Genomic DNA, 14656 nt, shown 5'->3' with positions numbered 1-14656 from the left:
CCCTTTTCAAACAATACAGCCTTATGTTGTAATATTATAGCAGATTCAATAACACTTTGCAAAGGCATTAGCTCATGATAATTCTTTATCCTTATTACTGGTAAAACTGATATGCACCCAGCAATGCTAATACATCCCACTAGTGTTACTGATCTACATCTGCATAGAATGAAATACCAAAGGAATGCTAGAAGTGAAATGTGGGCTCCCTGTGAGTTTGGATCGATAGCACTGCATATAAAGCAGTATGTCAGAGCAGAGCATAAGGAGCCATTTAAAAGGAGCAGTGGAAAGCCCATCAGCAAAGAAGCCTGTAAGTGACAGTAGGTACTACTATTTACTAAACAGCCACTGAAGTGGTACCCTGAAAGGAATGTCTTCGGTACCAGCAGTTAGGGAACATAATTGTACTATATTCTAATGCAGTTATATTTTTCTGATTTAAAATTTTGAGCTTCGAAGGTGTAAAAATATCCAACTTTCTGTTAGTAACCTTTAAAACTAAGACCAACCTTTGATGGGGTACCTTGTACTTTGGTGAACAAAAATGTACCTGTACTGGACCTTTTTACTTACAATGTAGGCATCTGACCTGTTCCTGCTCCCCACAAATGCTTATCTTTGGTCAGAAGTGTTGTCCAACTAACCTTGGGCAGATTATACAGGATGTTGACAGATGGATGATTATGATTTAATGAGACTTGTAGCACACAAAGATTTTGTCTGAGCATGTTAATTTACAGTTGTGTTTTTATGTGTGTAATCGAGTACATAGTGCACCTAAACAAACATCGTAGCATTCTGTAAACTTTCAACATTACTATGAGAAAAGGCATTTGTCAGTGGAGTATGGGCAGGCCGGTTGCGGGTTGTGTTACAAAAGCTGAAGTGTGACATCACCATTGCTGGCTTAACTACGTCAAATAGTATCTGAATTATTTTCCCCAAGGAAGAGATATTTTAACAAAAGGATATTTGAGAGAAAAATTGGAATCAAAATGATGTCTTTTATAGAAACTCGTCAAACTGAGGTCCCCCAGTTCCCCCCTGAGTTCCCTCCATTTTCTAAGCCTAATGAGACTTCCATTATCTCCAGAATCAGTCTGATAAATAGGGACGTTTATTACACTTGAATGGACTGCCCTAAGGTGAACTGAAGCATACTGACATATCAGAAATCTCTATATATTTGGCACACATTCAGTGTCATTGCTGTGCTACTGATATTCATGCATAGCATAGGCTGATATTGCATTAAATTAGCTACACAGAGCACTTTGTTTTCATCAGTCTCTATAAGGAAATGTGAGTTGTGGATACAGTAATGTAGGAGTTTCGTATTTGCTGGTTAGATTGAATGCTTAGCAACTGTTTCCTAGTCAGATTTGTTGAGTCAGCGCTACCACCAGTTTATAAACCCTTTAAATGCAGCACAGCAACATTAATAATTCATGGAGGATCAGCCGGTACTGTAAAAATGAAAAATGCTTTTTTTCAGACTTTCTATCACTTTTCACCATCTTTCTCTCTCTCTCTCTCTCTCTCTCTCTCTCTCTCTCTCTCTCTCTCTCTCTCTCTCTCTCTCTCTCTCTCTCTCTCACTCTCACTCTCTCTCTCTTTGCTGACTCAACATTTTTTTCCCACTCCATCTATAGGCTACAGTCCTTCATTTCACATCCTCACTCTGTGTACTGCTCTCTCGTCTGCTGCTGACTCTGCATTCAGAGTGTGAGTACAGAGTAGCTCAGAGCCAGAAATAAATATGAAATTAACTTTTATTGTCATTACACATTGTACTTGTACATTTGCGCAATGAAATTGATTTACAGCCCCCCTCCCCTCTTGGTGCAATAGAAATAGAAAGTTAAAATATAAAATAGAAAAGTTTTAAAGTATAAACAAATTAAATAACAGATTAGAGCTACGGTTAACTATACAGCGTAAGCATAAATTAACTAAGCTCTCCTATTTACACACTAAGCTTTCCTATATACACAAGTGGTTTCCTATATACACAGTCAAGAATTGACATATGCAGCATCAATTATTGCACATTATATTTTGTTTTTAGCAGCATCTATGCTAAATATGCGTCAATTAATTACATAATATCGATCGACATCACTGTAGTGCTTCATAATGGAACTGCTAATACGTCTGATAGTCTGACTCTTTGTCAGAGTCCTCTGGCTACCTTTATCTATATTTACGTGGAGTCTGCAGTGCTAATAAAAATAAGTATTTTGTTTTAACTTCATATTTTGTTTTTTGTTGAATACACAGGCAGGAGCTATCTGTCTCCAGCCGTGGTACTCACTGACTGTTCTTCAGGCAGACTGATTTTGGAGTAGCACAGCCCAGAATGTTGTAGTGTTTTCCCACTCAAACACACCTGATTCCCCTCAGGAATGGCCTGTTACTTGGCCGCATCAGATGTATTGGAAGCAGGAGAAACTCTAAAAAGTGCAGTGCTACTCCACAACCAGGATTAAGAACCACTGCCATATAATAACCACTTTTGGTTTCTTGGGGGGCAGTCATGGGCTGGAGGTTAGGGAACTGGCCCTGTGATCAGAAGGTTGCTGGTTCAATCCCCAGGGCCGACAGCACATGACTGAGGTGTCCATGAGCAAGACACCTAACCCCTAATTGCTCCCCGGGTGCCGTGGATAGGGCTGCCCACCACTCCGGGCAAGTGTGCTCACTGCCCCCTAGTGTGTATGTCTATTCACTAGTGTGTATGTGGTGTTTCACTTCATGGATGGGTTAAATGCAGAGGTGAAATTTCCCTGTTTGTGGGATTAATAAATTATCACTTAAAGAACCTTTAAGTTCTGTAATGCATTAATATCCAACGGTTAAATGCAGTATGTTAACAGACATAAGCTACAACAACTTCTTCTGGTTGGTCCAAATAGATGAAACTGAATATTTGGAGTGGCCCTTTGTAGATGATTAACAAGCTCTTAACAGATTATCAGGTACACATTAACAGCACATGAGTGAAGTAGAAATAGTGCAGTATCTGAATACATTGAAGTTAATATCTTGTAGATGTTCTGTAGATTCATTACTCAAATTAAGTAGATTTATTGTTAATATGTTACTTCCATTACACTAAATCTAACTTCACCCAGCCTTACCCAAAACCTAACCCTAATCCTTACCCTAGCTGTAACCACAACCCAAAACCTAATCTCAATCCTTATATGTTACAGAAAGCCTGCTGAGTGTGTTTCATCTAAAAGGACCATTAAAAATAAAGTGTCACCTTTTAATATAGTTACACATTGAATGAACATCTCACAGTATGCACTGTGTGCACTGGATTTGTTTGGATTTGATTCACATTGAGTATCAATTTCATTCTTTTATTCACAGTCAAATTTGGAATTTCTATCGTTTTTAGCAGTCAGTTTTCAGAAGTCCAATGCCACCTGAAGACTGAATTTGCTAAACATGATAAATGAAGTGAGAAAAATTTACTTTTTTCTTGGTCTGGGCTGAAATGTTCTTTAGCCAAAGAAAATCTGAGACCAAATAACCAAATTTAATAGGCTAAAAACTTAAAATCCACATTGTAAACCTAAATTAGTTGACTTTAAAAAAATCATGCAAACGTATGGCCTGGAAAAAAAATGAGGTGAAGTTACTTTACAGGTTCGAACTGAAATAACTTTATATATGAATTATTCTGGTTTTAGTGATCCACACTCCCGCAACAAGTAAGGTTACCTCAAACAACCCAATAATTATAAACAGTTTCCATTGAGCTGGCAGCGCTCCACCTTTATATTGTTCTGCTTACTCTTAAATTAGTCAGGTCGACTTGTATCAAACCCTTCTTGTGTAATGTATACGTGTCAGTTACAGCTATTCCCTTTCACACAATGGATTATTTCAGGTTTACATAAAGCTACAGTCACTCTTTACCTGAACTCTCCACTTACTGTAAGTATATTAGTCATTCTTTAATTGGGCTCGGCTCCAGGCTCAACTGGAAAACCTGAACACAAACCACAATCATGGTGAGATTAACAACATGTAGTGTATCCAGACGTCTCCTATAACACGAGAGTAAGCTATGACATAAAATAACATTTAACAACTAGAAATCTGTCTATAAATTAGAAAATGAAAGAGGTAATTAACAGAAACCAACAAACCCGCTAAGAATGCTGGGAAACATTTTGGGCAAAGGACTTCAGTCTGTGTGACTAACCGAGCTTAACTGGATTTACCTCAGTAACTAAGGAATATTCAAGAAACAGTAAGTGTTGTTAGACTTGGGCCGGTCGTTTTCACTAATTAGAAAACAGAAAATGACGCTAGAATAATAGTTCATACGTGTGTCTGTTCCTCAGAGCGTCCTGACTGACCGACGGCAGCGCAGCGCTGCTGAGGGTCGAGCTCATTCACAGAGGCGGTTTGACCAGCAGTCGTCAGTGTTGGGCGCCTTTAATAAATAATGAAGCTGAGCGCGAGGAGCTTCAGCTGCGGCTCAACTGCTGATGTCAGGAGCTTCAGTGCTGCAGTTGGGGCTGCAGGCAGGACTCGGTGGAGCTCAGGTCTTTCCTCTCCGGACTCCCACATGCAAACCAGCCAGGAAAGATGGTCTCCACGGTCAAACAGTGCGCTGTAATGTCGGCGATGTTGCTCTGGTTGATGCCGTCCGTCCACTCGGGGAAAAAGGTCTTTAAATGCCTTTCATCATGCAGCTGTTCCAAGGAGTCCATCATCTGTGTCGGGTCTTCGTATGTCCCCCGGGTCACCCCCAACGATGTCAGCTCGCTGTAAGTACCCCTGCGTGTCTGTCTGAGCAGCAGAAGGTCCACAGTGAGGGCTTTTCAGCTCGTCTCCGTGCGAGAGCGTGACCGCAGAGAGCGCAGCGCGGGCTGATGCGGGAGAGGCCGGTGGTCCTGCCACAGTGAGGGGCTGGAAAGCTGTTCTGCTCTGTTAGTTGTAAAGACAGTGTGAATGAGTGAATGTCTTCACTGTAAATGTCACTCATGAGCGATGCTCGTGTGCTTTTCAGGAGCATCGTGAACGGAACCTTCTCTGAGGTGAAGGAGGCGATGTTCGCCCACATGCCCTCCCTGCAGCTACTGTAAGACCACCACTCCTCACCTGCTCCCTCTCAGGGGATTCAGCTTTAAACAATCACAACAACAACATTAACAAAAATAACTATTATTATTTAACAAAACAACAACAACAACAACAATAATAATGATGATGATGGTGATTATTATTATTATTATTATTATTATGAACAATAATAACAAATAATAATAATAATTGTGGCTGTTGTATTAGTATTTAATTGTATTAGTTTTACTATTGCTATTGCTATTATTCTTATTATTCTTATTATTACTATTATTATTAATAAGAAGAAAAATAATTGTTATGCAAACAAATACATATTACCACAAATTATTGTTACTGCTACAGCTGCTTCATACTTATTTCAAATATAAACTTTCTAAAAAAAAATTAAAAAAAAAGAAACAACAATCACTACCCACGAGTTCATTCTGATTTAAACAATAACATATGATGGACTGTTTATATTAAAGGGGCTCCCTGGCCAAAATCACCGATTTAACCGTGGCTGCTTCACCTGTAAACATACCTGCAGTGGTGCCACAGTAGAGGCTAGATTGACGTATTCTGGTTTAAACTCTGGAAATCCCCCTTCTGATGATGCATCTTGAAGGTGGGAGGAGCCTTTGAGCACTAAGACTGCTCTGAGGGCAGACTGTTTGGAAGCCAGGTAGATAACGTTACTGCTTGGAAGCTGAATGCCAGCAATCAGGGCGTCTATCACTGGAGGGGAACCGCCTGGTTGTGTGCGTGGTTGGTATTGTAGTGAGAGAACATTAGGCCTCATTGATCAATATCTGCCTACGTTTTTCTTTCATTTTTGTTCTTGAGAAAAAGTCTACATCAGATTCATGACGGGTTCTTAAAGCCAGAATTGTTCACACCTTTGTGTTTTTGAGTGTGTGTAGATTCTGTTTTTACCAAAGAATAAATATGAAAACGTTGGTTAATGTCAGAAACTGTGTAAAACGGGTTTAAGCAGAAATTCCTTTATAAGCACAGTTGCTGAATGATGCCCATTGATACTAAAATTGTGATTTCTATCAAACCGATGGGGCTGAGAGATGTAAAACTATGCTACAGAATATTACATAACACGACGAATGACACATTAAGCACTAGTCTTAGGCCTGAACGCCCCGTTACAACTCAGTTGCTCACTTACAAAACCTGCTGCCCTAAACCTCAAACCTTTTGATCAGTTAGCTAAAGGAAAACATCAAACGTTTAGCAATAATGTCTTGATACACACTAATCGTGAAGTTCCTAAACTCTTTTTCACTGCAGAGCACAGTTAGCCTTCTGCTCTCCTCTAGAAAGCTCTGCTATTCAGTATGTAAAACTCACTGTAATGAAACACAGATAAGGCACTGACGCAGGGGAATGTGCCTGGTCAGAGTAGACATTGTGTGTGGTGTAGATAAAAGTCCTCTGATTTAACTTGGACCGCGGACTGAACGCTTAGATACAACAAATCCACACTATTTCTTTTCTGTCTGATTAATTCAGGAGGCCTATGTTTGATATCAAACTGATTTGGTTTGATATTTTATCATTATTGTCGTTGACCACTTAATCCAGATAGGGTCACGGTAGCAGTTGGGAGAGCAGAAAATTTCAGATCACCCTGTCCCCTGCAACTTCCTCCAGCTCATTCCCACAAGATATCTCAGGGAACCCGGTCGTAAGCCTTCTCCAAATCCACAAAACACATGAAGACTTGGTTGGCAAGCTCCCATGACCCCTCAACAATCCGCGAGAGGGTGAAAAGCTTGTCCATTGTTCCACGGCCGGGACAGAATCAGCATTGTTCCTCCTCAATCTGAGGTTCAACCATCAGTCAGAGTCTCCTTTCCAGCACCTTGGCTTAGACTTTCCCAGAGAGGCTGAGCAGTGTGATACCCCGATAGTTGGCACACACCCTCTGGTCCCCTTTTTGGGAAATGTGGACCACCACCCCGGTCTGTCAGTCCAAGGGTACTGTTCCTGAGGTCCATGCAATATTGCAGAGGCACGTCAGCCACAACAGCCCCACAATATCCAGAGCCTTAAGCATCTCCGGATGAATCTCATCCACCCCCGGTGCCTTGACACTAAAAAGCTTGCCAACTACCTCAGTGACCTCTACCAGGGAAATGGAGCTTGACACGCCAGAGGCCTCCAGCCCTGACTCCCGTGAGGGAGGCATGTCTCCCGGATTAAAGAGTTCTTCAAAGTGCTCCTTCAACTGATTGACAATATCCTCATTTGAAGTCAGAGTTTCTCCACCCTTGCCGAATACAGCTTGGGCGCAGCCATCCCAACCACTCCTGAGTCGCCGGACAGTTGTCCAGAACCTCCTTGAAGCCGACCAAAAGTCTTTTTCCATGGCTTCGCCAAACTCCTCCCACGCCCTGGATTTTTCTTCTGCCACCATTGTGGCTGTAACCTTTTTCACCTGTCGGTACCTCTCTGCTGGGTCGGGAGTCCTTCGGGCCATCCAGTCCCTAAAGGCCTCTTTTTTCATCTTGACGGCCTCCCTCACCACCTGTGTCCACCAGGGGGTTCTTGGGTTACCGCCCCGAAAGGCACCCACAAGCTTTTGGCCACAGCTATGCCTAGCAGCTTCCACAATTGAGGTTTTGAACAGGGTCCATTCAGACTCCACATCCCCTACCTCCTCCGGGACATGAGAAAAGCTCTCCCGGAGGTGGGAGTTGAAATCATTCCGAACAGTGGCCTTCGACAGTTGTTCCCAGCACACCCTCACTATTCGCTTGGGCCTACCGGGTCTGACCATCAGTTTTCCTTGCCATCTGATCCAACTCACCACCAGATGGTGATCAGTTGACAGCTCAGCACCTCTCTTCACCTGAGTGGTCAGAACATATGGTCCCAAGTCAGATGTAATGACAACAAAGTCGATTATTGACCTCTGACCCAAGGAGCTCTGGTACCATGTACACTTATGAACATCCTTGTGTTCGAACTTGGTGTTTGTTATGGACAATCCATGCCTGGCACAGAAGTCCAATAACAATTCACCATTCGGGTTTAGATTGGGCAAACCGTTCTTTCCAATCACACCTCTCCAGGTCTCCCAGTCATTGCCAACATGAGCATTGAAGTCCCCCAGTAAGACTATGGAGTCTGTAGGCAGGACTCTTTCCAGAACCCCGCCCCCTCACTCCAAGAAGGCCGAATACTCTGACCTGTTGTTTGGTGCATAAGCACACGCAACAGTCAGAGTTTTCCTCTCTGCGATTTTAATTCGCATTGAGGCGACCCTCTCATCCACCGAGACTCCAACTGCGCAGCCGCCAGCCGGCTCGTAAGTATCCCCACTCTTGCCCGCGCCTTTCAACGTGTGCATCCCTTGAGTAGGAGAGGGATCAACCCCTATCAAGGAGTTTGGTTCCAGAGCCGACACTGTGGGTGGAGGTGAGCCCAACTATATCTATTTGGTACCTCTCAACCTTCCACACAAGCTCCGGCTCCTTCCCCCCCAGTGAGGTTACATTCCATGTGCCAAGAGCCAGTTTCTGCCGCCAAGGGCCCTCCTGCAATCTCCCCCTGCCTGTGCAGCACTGCACCACTCCCCCATGCTGGACCTTGCGGGTGGTGGGCCCACATGGTCCCCCCACGTTGCCTCTTCAGGCTGAGCCCGGCTGGGTTACATGGGCTGCCCGGCCACCAGGCACTCACTGGGGGACACTACCCCCGGGCCTGGCTCCTTTCCCAGGCAGGGTACATGTTGTTCTGTGCCCGTTTTTCATGGTGGGATTTCTGGATCGTGTTAATCTGGGTCTTCACTCCAGACCTGTTCGCCCTGGGAGACCCTACCAGGAGCATATTGCTCCCGACGACTTGGCTCTGAAGATTCTTAGACCACATAAGCCCTTCCGCCACGACAAGGCCCCGATCCAGGAAGGGTTGATATTTTATTTATATCAATAAATACAAGTTAACCATTTAGATCTAGATTTATTTTTTTGTTTTTGTTCCTTAAATTCTTACAAGAATTTTACTTGTATTAGTATTTATACTGTTTCTCTTTGTGGAACTGTTAAGAATTATTGGGCAATTTTGATAAGTGTTTTCAATTGATTGCATTAGTGTTCAGTTGATAATCAGTAGTGTTTATGGATTTGATTTGTGTGTGTTTTGAAAGCTGTGTTTTAGTTATGTGCTGTAAAAAGTGTATATTTTTCTATAGAACATTAGAAATGCTACAGAGCAACATTAGAAAGCCTGATGGTTCTGCATGTTGTGTTCAAGATGTTTCTTTTTACTGATTATAATTTTAGAATATGGCAGTGTTAATCATGTGTATACATGTATGTATGTACGTATGTATGTATGTATATATCATGTATATAAAGTGATGTGAGGGCAAATATGCTATTACTAGTTGTACTTATTGTTTATTATGCTATTGCAGACATAGTGAGGATAGAATTTGAAAAGGAGCCTATTGGTGAGTCAGATTTGACAAAGCCATATGACCTATACTGTGCTGTCCTTTGTGCTTTTTTCTTGATTAGTTTTTTAATACGAGTAATCAAATGCAGGTTATTTTGCTGAGCAGTCGAATAAAAAGGCTGTACAGTAAAAATAGACTTAACTGAACAAAGACAAACGATGCGTAACGTTCAATTCATCAATCATGCGATTCTACACTGTAAAAAAAGATCTTATCTTTTTTTGATCTTGTGATCAAGTGAAAGAAGCTTAAATCTCATTAATATATCTGACCTATGTCTAATACTGTATGTTAGGAGGTTGTTTATTTGTATTTTTCTAGAACAGTTTACTTGGTTTAAGTAATTATATCTAAAGAAATTGTCTTAGTTGGATTATAAGGAGTGTAAGCGAGAAGAGTGTAAATATTTAAGGTCCTCTTTGGTGTGTTGCTGTAGCAGTGAATGCAGACTTTCCTGAGGGACATCTGGCCCACGCGAGAGGAGATTCAGGCTGTGGAGAGACAGTTGTTATTCCTGCAATGTTCAAAGAGGTCTATGAGAAAGTGGAGGTTAGTGAAATAGCATTAGGTAGTAAATCAGTTCTGTGTTAACTGTAGAGGTATATAGATACAGGCTGTTGTGTTAAGATTTAAATTAGTCATTGTGGATTGTGTTTTTTCGTTTTCTCTATTTTCTAGAAAGTAAACGAGCGTTGGAACTCACTCAGTGTTTCCTCTGACAAGCTCTACAGCTGGGACCCCAAGTCCACCTACATCAAGTCTCCACCATTCTTTGAAGGACTGGTACCATAATGCATTACAAATTCTACAGTACTTTCTGAATAAGAAAATCAGTTTTATATTGCACACCAAACAAACAGAATGAGGTCATTAAATTGAGGCAGACAGATTTGTCTTTTTTTTTTCTTTTCTTTTTTTAATGGAATTACAGTGCACTACTTGCATTTGGAGCTTGATTTACTTATAAACATGTGTGTGTTGTAGACCAAAAAGCTCCAGCAGCCCAAGTCTATAGTGGACGCATATGTGCTGCTCAATTTAGGAGATTCTGTGACCACCGACCACATCTCTCCTGCCGGAAACATCGCTCGTAACAGCCCTGCTGCTCGATACCTGACCAGCCGAGGGTGAGACACATTAATGCCTTGTACCACCTTCCTGCCCACCGGAGACATGGTAGGAGAGGTGCTGGCTTACTTTGGTTTAGTCTATGATGTTGGAAGGATGAAAAAAAGATTTAAAAAAAATTAGAATAATAATGACTTTAATTGCAATCAAATAATTCCATTTATTTTATTTTTAGAGTTTTAGGTTTAAGGTAGTAACCTCCTTTCAGACTGAAATGTGTCTGCTCTGGGTCATCGTTTTCCTTTATGGAGATGGAGAAAATGCATTGCCTGCAACAAAATGTCATGTAAACTGATCTGTCCAACAGCTGGACGTATTTGACGCTGCAGAGAAATATCAACAGGAAGGGCACCCCCTGCTTGTGCTAGCTGGGAAAGAGTATGGCTCTGGTAGTTCCAGAGACTGGGCTGCCAAAGGACCTTTCTTACTGGTGAGATACATTGCTCAAGTTACTAAATAAATTAGTGACTAATTAATGACTCACATTTCTGTCAGAAAAAGTACATGGGATAGGTATGATAATGATAATAAATGAAAAATGTAAGACAAAGTGCTGCAGATACCTTTATAGGACTATCACCATCAATCTTGAGATTATTTGAACAAGTAATCAAGAAAAGAGCAAACAATAAAAATGGACAGACTAGGAACATCCTTACAAAGAGTGCTTGAATAGTTTATTGGAATTTAAAATATGGATTGTCTTCAGCCACCTAATTACTGCTAGTAATCTTTTTTATATCTTTTATATCTTTTTTATATATTTTTCTATCTTTTTTATTGTGAAATAGTCAAGTGCTTGGAAGTTGTTTTATCAGGCACACTTGAAGAAGCAAAGTAATTGTGATGGGTTAAATTTTAAAGGGGCACATCTAACTTGCTGATTTACCTACTTATTTGTTTGCTAGTTTGTCTGGTCTGCTGCAGTATTTAGTTTATATACTTTTCAGCATTCAAAAGTTGTAGCTGCAAACCATTGACTGTGCTGCATTTGCTTGCTGCTGGGGTTTCTGGTTGTTTCTTTTCTATATATTATGCACAATAAAGTGACTAAAGTCTGTTGCAGAATCACCAGTCAGCTAGCCATGAGCAGGGAGTTCCAAATTGATGTTCACATGCTTTACATATTACAAAAAAATAGGCGTTTTCTGTCGTTATGCAAAGGACTCTGGGATTCACCTGTAGGTGCCTGTGGCAAACTATGAAATTTTATGCTGAGATGCTCATGCTGAGAAGTTTCCTCAGATGGTATGTCGCACTCAGGAAACAGAAGCAGAGACAGTGGAAAATTTACTCTCCTGCTGTCGGACCTCTTATGTCCTAGTAATCCATCATGTTAACAGTAGAAAGGAGGAAAACGTTCCATGTGCAAATTTGATGTTATTCAGCAATTTTGCAAACTAGTCCTCTCTACTTCAAAGTCAGTCCTTTTTCCAAGCACTGGGATTATTGCCTTTTGAAGCACCATCAGCATCATTACATTTACAATGGCAAAAAAAAAGAAAGAAAAAAAACACCTTTCTCTTTTCATCTGAACGTTTGGTTTCAGTGAAGAATTTTTAGAAAAACTGTAGAAAACTTTAAAAACTTAAGGTAACCTGGTTAACGTGAATTTTTGAGTTAATTGTTCTTCAAATGAAAACAGATGATTCTTCTGTTCAGTTCAGTTTCAAGTTAACCAGGTTACTTACTTTTGAAGTTGAAAAGTTGCTTGTTAAGTGTACCTTTTCATTATAACCACCATCTAACATTGAACTTTCCCCTGTCTTCAGCTGGACACAGGGAAGACCTTCCAGGCAAGGATGCGTTTCGACACTGACGTTGAGCTCACCTACTTCCACCACGGCGGCATCCTTAATTACATGATCCACAAAATGACCGAATAAAGACCCCCTCGTTCCCCTCCAGTGCACTTGGCAAGCTGAACGTTCTAATCTTTCGTCCACGGGACTGAATTTACTTCATATTTCTTTTCATTTGGAAGAGCAAACTGATATTATTTTGCCTTATTTGACTTTGTGTTGGTCAGTTGTTTGTGTGAGCTCAAAAAATAATAATAATAATACATTTCACATGGAACAAACACTACATACTGCACAGTCCTTGATTCAAGGGGGGTGATGGTGATAGTGATGGTGATGAGGCTAGTTATTGGCTGAATCCTGTAATAACACTGAGATTCAAACAGCACACTGACTAACAGGCTAGGGAATAAAGCTTGAGCTTTAGTGATAACATGAGGGCCTGTGATCGAAAGAGCCTAATAAGGTTAGTTAAAGAGCACCAGCGCAGTTAAACATGGGCTTAAGGATCGAGCCTGAGATTTAGAGAATCATTAGATTCCATTACTATAGTGACCGATCAAGGTGGGTTCACATCCACCAGTAGTTTTGCCTGTAGCTCTACCTCAGTGGTACCCAAAAATATCTTTCATCTCTATTCCAGTGTCTGCATTAATATAATTTTAAACATTATGTACTGATCATTACTGAAATAAATTATATTTTTACATGGAGAATTCTTTACAAAAAGTTAAAGATGTTTAAGAACTGCAACTGAATGTCAGTCTGGTCCATCCAAAGTAACTGAAATAGTAACGTTTTGGTACTTGCTATATCTAGTCCTCACTTCCTCTTTAACATCTTTCGTTGTCTTTTTTTAGCCAGTCTAGTAGTATTACCCAACTAGTGTTACTGTTAACTTACCAATGATTCAGACGGCTAAGACTGAAATGCTGACTTTACTGTATGCTGTAACAGTACTCAGATAATCTGTAATCGTAATGCGTAGATCTTTGAAAGTGCCTGCAACAAACTGTACGTCTCTGCACTTAGACAACATTAGACATGCCAGACCGCATGTATGCACTTTTACCATCCGGTCTGTTGATCAATCTATTGTGAGCCATTCCTGTACAGTATCTGCTGTGTTTCTGTAGCTGAATTAAGTTTGTTCGTTTGGAGGAACGTGAAGGCACGAGTGAAGTCCTAATACAGCCGTGTCTCAGTAGCATTAACGCACAACTCGCGTTAGACATTAGCAGCTACCCAAATACTCCACATCATGACTGAGACCAGGATAGAAAATAAATGCAGCGTTTACGTGTTTCAGTAATGTGTACGTCTCTCTCTCTCTCTCTCTCTCTCTCTCTCTCTCTCTCTCTCTCTCTCTCTCTCTCTCTTTCTCTTTCTCTCTTTCTTTCTTTCTTTCTTTCTTTCTTTCTCTCTCTTTTTTTTTTTTTTTGGTAATACCAAATCCATCAAATACCCACAGCTGTCTTGTCTTTCTGTGCTCCTCTGTTTTCAAGATGATTCAAATCTGTTAACCGTTTTTAACTTTAGCCAAATAAAAGGTTTTTCTGATGAAGTCTGATTTCCATGTTTCACTAATAATGATTTTTTTTAATTAATAAGTAAAAGGTGACCATGAAAAGAACACAAAGCTGATCCACACACATGTACAAACATTAAATCCGATATATCTTACACTTTTAATGGCTAGTTTTATATTTACAGTCTCTGGCAAAGGTCAGTTTTTGTCACCTTTAAAAAGGAGGCAGAATATTGAATAAATCAACCCCTCTTTAAAACAAAAAGCTATAAAAACGCATGTGTACTTATATATGTATATCCCTCAAGCAAATGATTAATATTAGTATATTTCTGAAGTGCTGTGCAGACCAACTCTCCGAGGTGCTGACAGACATCTTCAACTCCTCTTTAATCCAGGCAGTTGTCCCCACCTGCCTGAAGACTGCCACCGTCATCCCAGTCCCTAAGAGCTCCACAGTGACAGGACTGAATGACTATCGGCCAGTAGCCCTCATCCCTATAGTCACAAAGTGCTTTGAAAGACTGGTTATGACCCACATCAAAGCCAACATTGACGTCACTGGGGATCCACACCAGTACGCGTACCGGAAAAACCGATCCACAGAGGATGCGGCTTACAAAGTGTGTG

General features: G+C 40.9%; 1 long non-coding RNA gene across 5 annotated transcripts; it reads left to right on the top strand.

The window, feature by feature from the left end:
• Window positions 1-4362: 4362 nt before the first annotated feature.
• Window positions 4363-14062, top strand: LOC108436196. Of its 5 annotated transcripts, none has more exons than XR_005131358.1 (6): window positions 4366-4793; window positions 5036-5107; window positions 10005-10117; window positions 10247-10351; window positions 10553-11126; window positions 12469-14062. It is a non-coding gene; the product is annotated as an uncharacterized LOC108436196 (long non-coding RNA). The 5 variants fall into 5 exon arrangements; XR_005131362.1 differs by having other exon boundaries at window positions 10247-10744; window positions 11004-11126; XR_005131359.1 differs by having other exon boundaries at window positions 10247-10753; window positions 11004-11126.
• The last annotated feature ends 594 nt before the right edge of the window (window positions 14063-14656 follow it).

The sequence above is a fragment of the Pygocentrus nattereri genome, chromosome 2, assembly GCF_015220715.1.
Source record: "Pygocentrus nattereri isolate fPygNat1 chromosome 2, fPygNat1.pri, whole genome shotgun sequence".
Classification (NCBI taxonomy): Eukaryota; Metazoa; Chordata; class Actinopteri; order Characiformes; family Serrasalmidae; genus Pygocentrus; species Pygocentrus nattereri.
This window is presented reverse-complemented; position numbering and strand designations above follow the sequence as displayed.